Below are 11090 nucleotides of genomic sequence, written 5' to 3' on the forward strand. Positions count from 1 at the left end.
CCCCCATTGGCCTGGGGTGGTGAACATGGCCAGTGGGAGTCGCGATCGGCCGAACCTGCGGATGCAGCAGGTAAACAAACCAGCCCGGCCCGCCAGGGTGCTTATCCTGGCAAGCTGCATGCCAAAGGTTGCCGACCCCTGCTTTAGAATCTAAAATCTAAAGATTTATTCATAAAAGCAGTGATGGAATAAACTGCAAGTTCAAATCAAGTCTCTGGAACATCCCCAGCTGGGATAGATTATTAGGGTTGGAAAGGACCTCAGGAGATCATCTAGTCTAACCCCCTGCTCAAAGCAGGACCAATCCCCAAATGGCCCCCACAAGGCTTGAATTCACAGCCCTGGGTTTAGCAGGCTAATGCTCAAACCACTGAGCTATCCCTCCCCACATCAGTCCTTTGGGCAGAGCTTCAGTTTGTAGCAAGGTTCCTCCAGAGGTAAGAAGTGGTTTGAAAACAAGATGGAGGGGTTTTCAGGGCCTTTTATATCCTTTGCCTTGAAGGTCCCTTCCTACTGTGGAAATCACAGCAGCAAGATGGAGTCTGGAGTCACATAGGCAAGTCACATGTCCATGCATGACTCAGTTTGCAGGCCCATTGTTTACATGTTAGTTTGAATGTTCCCAGGAAAGCTCAGATGTGGATTGGAGTCTTCCAAAGTTCACTATCATGAAGTGTTTCTTGATTGGGCACTTACGGAGAATAGCCCCTTCTCAAGCTGACCAAATGTTTCATTGAGGCTACTTATGTAACCCCTTTGGGGTTTAGAAAGCACGGCCCCTTTCCATCTTTTTCCTACGGGGAGGGGGACAGTGAGAAAAAAGGACGGAAACTCCAGAGGGTGGCTCTGGAACGGCGGAGGCAGCCCGCAGGCCCTCGCAAAGGAAGCAGCAGAGAACCTGCCTGGAGCCTGGGAAGGATGGGGCGGCCAAGTGGGAACACCCCAGGACAGGCGCCAGGAGCCAGGAGAAGGAGCACTGTGCCCGGGGGGAATCGCCCAAGAAGGACAGGCTGGGGCTGGACCCACTTGTGATGTTGTGAGTGTGATATAATATTTCATTGAAAGGTGACAGGGCCAGAAAGAGTTAATTACCTCCCAGACTGACGTGACCCAGGGCCGAGCTTTAGAGACTGGTTAGGAAGATCTGTAAATGAACAGAGCTTTGAAATGCAGCCTGCATTGTTAGAGATCTCAAGGGTTTGCTCAGGGCTTGGGATGTCAGCAAACAAGTCTTGTCTATCACTAGAGGTTTGATTCAAAGATCAAAAAAGAAATATTAACATTTAGGAAGACACCGGAGTGAAATAGTATTATTGTCTATGTGTCTCTTTGAAGGTTGTGGTCACCTGTATCTGAACTGTTTAATGGATAAATTACCCTGTGCTAATTGCCAGGATGTTTGGGAGAAGGAGTTAGGCCTATTGTTTTCTCAGGCCAAAAGGCTGCTGGAAATGTATAAGAGCCCTGGGACACGATCCTACTTCATCCCAGATCTGCTTTGGGTTTCAAGAAGGGGAAACCTTAAGCCACAAGGACTGAGATCCCCGGTCACTGGCTGGAGCCACCCTGAATATGGACATTAGACTATAACCTCCGGACGATTTCTAAAAGGACTTTTGGCAACTACAAGCTCACCTCTGCTGTGTGTCTGAACCTCAAGAATTGGATTCAAGTCTGTCTGTAGATTGATCTTTTAACCAACACTCTCTCTCTTTTCTTTTTTAATAATTTTTAGTTTAGTTAACAAGAACTGACTATAATTGGACCTGGGTGTGTGGCTGATCATTTGGGGTTGGAAGAACTTTTTCTTTTAGATGATGAGAGAAGATTGTCAGGGATCATCATCATATCTGACAGGTGTGTCTGGACGGAGGCCTGAGGTTGGGCACTTTAAGGGAACTGCATTGTTTGGACTTCTGAGTAACCAGTGAGGTAGTATGGAAGCTGATTTGGTAAATCTAAGTATTGGAATATCCACCAGTGTCTGGAGTTTGTCTGCCCCATTCTGTTTGCAGTTCACCCTAATTGAGTGACCTCAGCTGGCTCCCATGGGCAGCATTGTCACACCAGTATCAGGCTGCCCTGAGCTGCGTGGGGCAGTGAGTACTGGAGCTTGTGACTCTGCATTGGGAACAAGGAGGGAGGCTGTAGCTAGTTAAGTGGGGAGGTGGTCTCTCTGGATGGCTTTGCAGAGAGCGGCAGAAGAGGGCACCGGAAGGGTTTGTTGGGGGAAAGTTCACTGGCGCCGAAGACGACCAGGAGCACCCAAGACTCATACTGGACTGGAACTTTGCTCAGGACTCCTGAACTCTGTGTGCAGACACGGTGCTCAGTGTCTGCCCTTCCAGACTGTGCTACCACTGGGCCTGTGGGGTCTTGGTTTGAAAGCAGCCCTGTTTTACTGCTCCCCTTATATTTCCCCTTGTTGTATTTCTCATCTCATCCCTCTGTAAATAAATATCTCCCTTTCTTATCTCCATTGTACTTTTCCTAGAGGGGGTTCACTCAGGGTGCCCCTGGGGTGTAACGGATTTCTCCTGCTGCATTCCTGCGCGTGCTTCTCTTGGCCAGAGCTGCCTGCAGAGCAGACTCCATCTTGGTCACGAGGGCGCTAAAGTTACACTTGGAATCAAAACACATTGAGATACAAGTACAGAGCCTATATTCATAACGTCAACTGCAGAAATGATACACACATACAGGCAGCCTAACCATACCCAGCACATCATAACCTTGTCATAGACACCTTACTGGACATCCTTTGTACAAGATTTGCTGCAAATATATAACAGTGGTTGCAACAATGATCTATATGGTAACGGGTTATGTCAGTAATGCCACACTGGCCAAGGACAGCCAGCTGTGAGTGGGGGGGCTGTGCAGGGAGAGGGGAGTGGTATGTTAGAGGGACATTTGTTCCTTGGCCTTTCCCACTGCAAGGTAGGAAACTGAGGCAACGGACACTGGCCAGGTCATGGTGAGGTCGGGTTTGCCGAGGGTCACATGTTTGTGAATGTGGTTGTGGTGGTTTCTCAGCCTGAAGCTCTCTTGTTACTCACAGGCTCCGTGCCTGCGAGAGGAGTGCCCAGGGACGATGGTTGGTTTCCCAGGTTGCTGGGTGGGTCCCAGTTGCTGCTGCTGATGTGTTACACCTACCTGGGGATCAGGCTCTGCAGCCGAGCAGAGAAAGGGCTGACATGGCCCAAGGCTGGAAGCTGAAGTGAGACAAATTCCGACTGGAAATAAGGTGTAAATTTTCAGCAGTGGGAGTAGTTCGCTATTGGGCCAATTTCCCAGGCTCGGGTGGATTCTCTGTCACTGGCAATTGTCAAACCCAGCCTGGCTGCCTGGCTAAAAGCTCTGCCCTAGGAATGATCTGGGGGCAGGTCTCTGGCTCAGCCAGTGGTTCCTTCTGGCCCTGACATCTGTGCTTGGGCTACACTAGAACACAGGTTGACCCAGCTACATCATAGAAACATCAGAACGGCCAGACTGGGTCAGCGCAAAGGTCCATCCAGCCCAGTATCCTGTCTGACCACAGTCAGGAGCGGCTCCAGGGTTTTTGGTGCCCTAGGCAGGGGTCCTTCCGCGCTCCCGGTCGGCGGCAATTCGGCGGCTTGGGGGTCCTTCCGTGCTCCCGGTCTTCGGGGCACTTCAGTGGCAGGTCCTAGAGCGAGTGAAGGACCCGCCGCAGAATTGCCGCTGAAGACCCGGAGCGTGGAAGGACCCCTCACCGCCGAATTGCCGCCTAAGACATGGAGTGAGGAAGGACCCCACACCGCTGAATTGCCGCTGAGGGCCACAAAATGCCGCCCTCCCAAATCCTGGTGCCCTGGTCGCCTAAATGGAAGCGCCGGCCCTGCCCACAGTGGCCGGTGCCAGGTGCCCCAGAGGGAATGAACAGAACAGGGAATCGTTAAGGCAACAAGCAAATATTGCTCTGGGCTGTGAACAATGTTGCACCGAGCACTGCGGCTCGGTCCCCCTCCTTGACCGTGGACATGCAGGATGGGGGAGAGGGGGATTCACTACAGTGACAGGAAAACCCCTTCCCTCGCAGCAGTACATGTCTACACTAGGGTGCTGTGGCGGTGCCACTGTAGCCCTTATTATCATTGACATGCTCCGGTACCCGTGAGCAATGCTGCTGGCTCCAGGCGGGGACTGGCACCACCTCTATTCACAGTGGGTGGGGCTCACCCATGTAGGGAGCTGTGGGGCCTGGGTGCTGGATCCCAGGGGCCTTCTACCCAGCCAGCAGCTCCATCCCCAGCAGCTCGCACAGCCCCGAGAGGGAGCACAAAGCCACTTCGCTCTCCCAGGGGCTGCCACAGTCCCTGTCCGCTGCTGCTGGGCGCCCTCCAGACAGACAGCTGTGGGACTGGGCCTAGCCACGGTGGCACCCATTTGCCCCCAGCCAGAGAGCAGGTGGGTAGGAACAGCAGCCCTGTTGGCTGTGGGGTCTGGCCACGGAGGAACTAGGCCTCAAGGCCCCATGGTGGACACTCAGCAGGGAAGGGCATTCAGTAAGGAATGGAGCAAGGTCCCCAGGAAGGCGATGCTCTGGGGAGGAGCAGGAACAGCTGGGAGCTCCCCCTGTTGCCAGCCCTCCTGCCCCCCCCCAGTGCCCCCTGCTGGGAGAGTGTAGAACTGATAAATGAAATTGTTTTAAATTGTTCTCTTTATTAATGTAACTTCTGTTCACCACCCACTATACTTGTCTATACTGTAACTTTGTTCACTGTGTGCCATACTGTAATTCAACCCCCATTTTAAAACGCTCACTCCATTTTGTAAAAGCTTCCTCCAACCTTCATTTTTTGCAAACCCTGCTGTAATCTTATTAGTTTAGTTTAGCTGTGTGACTGAGGCATGTATGAATGATGGAATTAACCTCCAGCCCCAGCCTGTCCTGATGAAATAAAGTTCAAACCCCACCGGCTGAAGACCTAGACAAGAGCCCTAACAAAGTAAGAAGAGTGCAAAGTGCTCCACTTAGGAAGGAACAATCAGTTTCACACATACAGAATGGGAGGAGACTGTCTAGGAAGGAGTATGGCAGAAAGAGATCTAGGGGTCATAGTGGACCACAAGCTTAATATGAGTCAACAGTGTGATACTGTTGCAAAAAAAGCAAACGTGATTCTGGGATGCATTAACAGGTGTGTTGTAAACAAGACACGAGAAGTCATTCTTCCGCTTTACTCTGCGCTGGTTAGGCCCCAACTGGAGTATTGTGTCCAGTTCTGGGCACCGCATTTCAAGAAAGATGTGGAGAAATTGGAGAGGGTCCAGAGAAGAGCAACAAGAATGATTAAAGGTCTTGAGAACATGACCTATGAAGGAAGGCTGAAGGAATTGGGTTTGTTTAGTTTGGAAAAGAGAAGACTGAGAGGGGACATGATAGCAGTTTTCAGGTATCTAAAAGGGTGTCATCAGGAGGAGGGAGAAAACTTGTTCACCTTAGCCTCCAATGATAGAACAAGAAGCAATGGGCTTAAACTGCAGCAAGGGAGATTTAGGTTGGACATTAGGAAAAAGTTCCTAACTGTCAGGGTAGTTAAACACTGGAATAGATTGCCTAGGGAAGTTGTGGAATCTCCATCTCTGGAGATATTTAAGAGTAGGTTAGATAAATGTCTATCAGGGATGGTCTAGACAGTATTTGGTCCTGCCATGAGGGCAGGGGACTGGACTCGATGACCTCTCGAGGTCCCTTCCAGTCCTAGAGTCTATGAGTCTATGAGTCTATAAGAGTCCACCCTGAAAAGAAAAGGTACAATAGAAGGAAGATCAAAGCAAGTCACACCTGCAATTGACTGGTAATCAGTCACCAAACCCAGAGGCAGCGTGACACAGCAAGACCTATTGACTCTGGATTCAAACTAAAGCCTACAAAAAGGATGGGTGAGATGGGAGACTTTGAACGATAACGTTCTGCTGCCAACATGGAAGGGCATCGGTGCATACCCAACAGAGACCCAGCTCGTACTTGTGCCCGACTTTCCTGGCCAGTTACCGCCACAAGCTATGAACCCAAGTTGCAAAATCAAGCCATGAACTCAAGCTATGTCCAGGACTGGTAACTATGCAGCAGCTACAGAACATCTGATGGGTGTGTGTGTGTGTGTGTGTGTGTGTGTGTGTGTGTGTGTGTGTAGGTATTAGGTATAATGTGTGTGTATAAGGATTAAGATATTAGTTATTAGTCATAAATCAAATTGTTATCATAATAAATGTAGCATCTTTGTCTTGCGCCCTGACAAGATCCTGTGTAGTTTTGTCTGTACAACAAGAGTGGGGCTGGAGTAGCTCGTAGCCCCCCCTCCTGTGCCCCCTGCTGGGATAGATGGGGCTGGAGTAGCCTAGACACCCCCCCGCAATGCCCCCTGCTGGGAAAGTGGGGCTGGAGTAGCCCAGAGCCCCCTCCCCCAGTGCTCCCTGCAGGGAGAGGTGGGGCTGGAGTAGCTCAGAGCCCCCTCCCCCAGTGCTCCCTGCAGGGAGAGTGGGGCTGGAGTAGCCCAGAGCCCCCCCCTAGTGCCCCCTGCTGGGATAGGTGGGGCTAGAGTAGCTCAGAGCCCCCTCCCCCAGTGCTCCCTGCAGGGAGAGGTGGGGCTGGAGTAGCCCAGAGGCCCCCCCCCAGTGCCCCCTGCTGGGATAGATGGGGCTGGAGTAGCCTAGATACCACCCCAATGCCCCCTGCTGGGAGAATGGGGCTGGAGTAGCCCAGAGCCCCCCCCCAGTGCCCCCTGCTGGGATAGGTGGGGCTGGAGTAGCTCAGAGCCCCCCCCCAGTGCTCCCTGCAGGGAGAGTGGGGCTGGAGTAGCCCAGAGCCCCCTCCCCCAGTGCCCCCTGCTGGGATAGGTGGGGCTAGAGTAGCTCAGAGCCCCCTCCCCCAGTGCTCCCTGCAGGGAGAGTTGGGGCTGGAGTAGCCCAGAGGCCCCCCCCCGTGCCCCCTGCTGGGATAGATGGGGCTGGAGTAGCTCAGAGCCCCCCCCCAGTGCCCCCTGCTGGGATAGGTGGGGCTGGAGTAGCTCAGAGCCCCCTCCCCCAGTGCTCCCTGCAGGGAGAGTTGGGGCTGGAGTAGCCCAGAGGCCCCCCCCCCGTGCCCCCTGCTGGGATAGATGGGGCTGGAGTAGCTCAGAGCCCCCCCCCAGTGCCCCCTGCTGGGATAGGTGGGGCTGGAGTAGCTCAGAGCCCCCTCCCCCAGTGCCCCCTGCTGGGATAGGTGGGGCTGGAGTAGCTCAGAGCCCCCCCCCAGTGCCCCCTGCTGGGATAGGTGGGGCTGGAGTAGCTCAGAGCCCCCCCCCCCAGTGCTCCCTGCAGGGAGAGGTGGGGCTGGAGTAGCCCGGAGCTCCCCCCGCAGCCAGTGCCCTGCCCTGCTTCCTATAGAGCCCCCTGCTGGGAGAGGCTGGAGTAGCTGGGAGCTGCCCCTCAGTCAGTCCTTCTGCCCCACTCCCCACAGCGCCCCCTGCCTGGAATAATGAGGCAGGGAGCAGGGCTATACTGGGGGCATGTGGAGCTCCTGCCAGGCTGGGAAAGGTGGACGGGGAGCGCTGGAGGGCTGGAGCCGTGGGGGGGCAAACGAAGGAAGCTGGGACAGAGAGGAGTGTGAGGCCTGCGGGCTGCGCCGACAGCTGTCTGTAACCATACCCTGCTGGCCTGCACCCCCATGGCCCCCCAGCTGGGCCCCTCCCCACCAAGGGTTACCCGGCCTGCGGAGGGGGCGAGGTGGGGGGGGCTTGGAGCTGTGCCTCGCACCACAATGAGTCACGGGGAGGGGCTGGAGCACATCTGGAGCACATCTGGCCCTCCGCAGCAGGCGGGGATGGCAGGGTTAACAGGGCCGGGCTCTGCACACACACAGCGCCACGCAGCCGGCCAGGCAGCGCCTTAGCATGTCCCCCCTGGGCCCGTGGGTGCTGAGGGACCCTGCGTGGCTGCATGTGATCTGGGTCACAGCACTGGGGCTGGGCTCCATCTGCATCTGGGTCCTGTTCCTGGTGTGCTCCCTGTGGAGCCGGCAGCCTGTGCGCCCCGGGGCCCAGCCGCTGGCAGGTAGGTGCACTGGGGCCCCCCACGTCCTGCACCCGGCCGGCGTCTAGTCCTGGTCTGGGCGTCCCCGTGTCGCAAGCACAGGCCATGGGGAGGCCTGACCCCAGGAAACCCTCCCACCCCCCACCATTAACGACTGTCCCTAGCGACACTGGGGGCCTGCCCCCAACCACACAAGCGGCAAGGGGAGATCTACCTTGAGCGCCGCGGTGTCAGAATCAGGCCTCCAGGGGGGCCCGTTGGCATGAAGCTGGGTGCACATTACCCAGACCATGGACGTTGCTGGACCCAGCAGCCTTCCTGCAGCCCAGACCTCGTCAGTCGCCCCCAGCCCAGCCTGACCCAGCCCTGTCACCCCCAACTCGGCCCTGTCACCCTGACTCCGGCTCCGGCCCTCATCAGTCACCCTCAGACCAGCCTGGCCCAGTCCTCATCACCCCCGAACTGGCCTGGTCATACCCGGCCCTTGTCACCCCCAGCCCAGCCCTCATCAGTCACCCCCAGCCCAGCCTGGCCCAGCTGGCCTTCCTCACCCCCCGACCAGGCCCTCAGCACCCCAACTCGGCCCTTTCACCCTGACTCTGGCCCGGCCCTCATCAGTAACCCCCTGCCCGGCCCAGTCCTCATCACCCCCGACCTGGCCCTCCTCACCCCTGGCCCGGCCCTCATCAGTCACCCCCAGCCCAGCCTGGCCCAGTCCTCATCACCCCCGACCCGACCCTCATCACCCTGACTCCAGCACAGCCCTCGTCAGTCACCCCCAGCCCAGCCTGACCCGGCCCTGTCACCCCCGACTCGGCCCTGTCACCCTGACTCCGGCCAGGCCCTCATCAGTCACCTCCAGCCCAGCCCGGCCCAGTCCTCATCACCCCCGAACTGGCCTGGTCATACCCGGCCCTTGTCACCCCCAGCCCGGCCCTCATCAGTCACCCCCAGCCCAGCCTGACCCGGCCCTGTCACCCTGACTCCGGCCCGGCCCTCATCAGTCGTGCCCCCCCCCCCCCCCCGCCCTGTCCGGCCCAGTCCTCCTCACCCCCGAACTGGCCCGGTCACACCCGACCCGGCCCTTGTCACCCCCGACCCGGCCTTCATCACCCTGACTCCGGCCTGGCCCTCATCAGTCGCCCCCAGCTCAGCCTGACCCAGTCTTCATCACCCCTGACCTGGCCCTCGTCACCCCAACTCGGCCCTGTCACCCTTACTCCGGCCCACCCCTCGTCAGTCGCCCCCAGCCCAGCCTGACCCGGCCCTGTCACCCCCAACTCGGCCCTGTCACCCTGACTCCGGCCCGGCCCTCATCAGTCGCCCCCCCCAGCCCTGTCCGGCCCAGTCCTCATCACCCCCAAACTGGCCCGGTCAAACCTGACCCGGCCCTTGTCACGCCCAACCTGGCCTTCATCACCCTGACTCCGGCCCAGCCCTCGTCAGTCGCCCCCCAGCCCAGCCTGACCTGGCCCTGTCACCCCCAACTCGGCCCTGTCACCTTGACTCCTGCCCAGCCTTCATCAGTCACCCCCCAGCCCACCCCAGCCCAGCCTTCCTCACCCCCGGCCCGGCCCTCATCAGTCACCCCCAGCCCAGCCTGGCCCAGTCCTCATCACTCCTGACCTGGCCCTTGTCACCCCAACTCGGCCCTATCACCCTGACTCTAGCCCGGCCCCCATCAGTTACCCCCAGCCCAGCCCAGCCCTCATCACCCTCAACCCGGCCCTCGTCACCCTAACTCAGCCCTTTCACCCTGATTCCAGACTGGCCCTCATCAGTGACCCCCAGACCAGCCTGGCCCAGTCCTCATCACCCCCGAACTGGCCCGGTCACCCCCCGACTCGGCCCTTGTCACTCCCGGCCTGGCCCTCATCAGTCACTCCCAGCCCAGCCCGGCCCAGTCCCCATCACCCGTGACCCGGCCCTTGTCACCCTGACTCCGGCCCGGCCCTCATCAGTCTCCCCCAGCCCAGCTCAGCCCGGCCGGCCTTCCTTACCCCCGACCCGACACTCATCACCCCAACTCGGTCCTGTCACTGTGACCCCGGCCCGGCCCTCAACAGTCACCCCCAGACCAGCCTGGCCCAATCCTCATCACCTCCAACCTGGCCCTCATCACCCCCGACCGGGCCCTCATCACCCCCACTGAGCCCTGTCACCCTGACTCCGGCCAAGCCCTCATCAGTCGCCCCCAGCCCAGCCTGACCCGGCCCTGTCACCTCTGACCCGGCCCTGTCACCCCCGACCGGGCCCTCATCACCCCGACTCGGTCCTGGCACCCTGACTCCGGCCAAGCCCTCATCAGTCACCCCCAGCCCGGCTCAGCCTGGCCTTCCTCACCCCACGACCCGGCCCTTGTCACCCCAACTTGGCCCTTTCACCCTGACTCCGGCCCAGCCCTCATCAGTTACCCCCAGCCCAGCCCAGCCCAGCCCAGCCCAGTCCTCATCACCCCCGACCCAGCCCTGTCACCTTGACTCCGGCCCACCCCTCGTCAGTTACCCCCAGCCCGGCTCAGCCTGGCCGGCCTTCCTCACCCCCGACCAGGCCCTCATCACCCCAACTCGGCCCTGTCACACTGACTCTGGCCTAGCCCTCATCAGTCGCCCCCAGCCCAGCCTGACCCGGCCCTGTCACCCTCGACCCGGCCCTCATCACCCTGACTTCGGTCCAGCCCTCATCAGTCACCCCCAACCCGTCACGTCCCTCATCAGGCACCCCCAGCCCGACCAGGCCCTCGTCACCCCTGACTTGACCCTGTCACCCTGACTCCAGCCCGCCCCTCATCAGTCACCCCCAGACCAGCCTGGCCCAATCCTCATCACCCCCAACCCAGCCCTCATCGCCTCCGACTTGGCCCACGTCACCCCGATCCGGCCCTCATCACTCCAGCCCGGCCCTCATCACCCTGACTCCGGCCCACCCCTCGTCAGTCACCCCCAGACCGGCTCAGCCCGGCCTTCCTCAGCCCCGATCTGGCTCTTGTCACCCCAACTCGGCCCTTTCACCCTGACTCCGGCCCAGCCCTCGTCAGTCGCCCCCAGCCCAGC

At 58.5% G+C, this 11090-nt stretch overlaps 1 long non-coding RNA gene across 1 annotated transcript; it reads right to left on the reverse strand.

Moving 5' to 3' along the window:
- Positions 1-9163: 9163 nt before the first annotated feature.
- On the reverse strand, positions 9164-10469 carry LOC127044519 (uncharacterized). The gene is made up of 3 exons (XR_007772523.1): positions 10139-10469; positions 9601-9701; positions 9164-9336 (listed from the first exon to the last, which is right to left on the reverse strand). It is a non-coding gene; the product is annotated as an uncharacterized LOC127044519 (long non-coding RNA).
- Positions 10470-11090: the final 621 nt, after the last annotated feature.

Source organism: Gopherus flavomarginatus, chromosome 2, assembly GCF_025201925.1.
Source record: "Gopherus flavomarginatus isolate rGopFla2 chromosome 2, rGopFla2.mat.asm, whole genome shotgun sequence".
NCBI classification, from domain to species: Eukaryota; Metazoa; Chordata; order Testudines; family Testudinidae; genus Gopherus; species Gopherus flavomarginatus.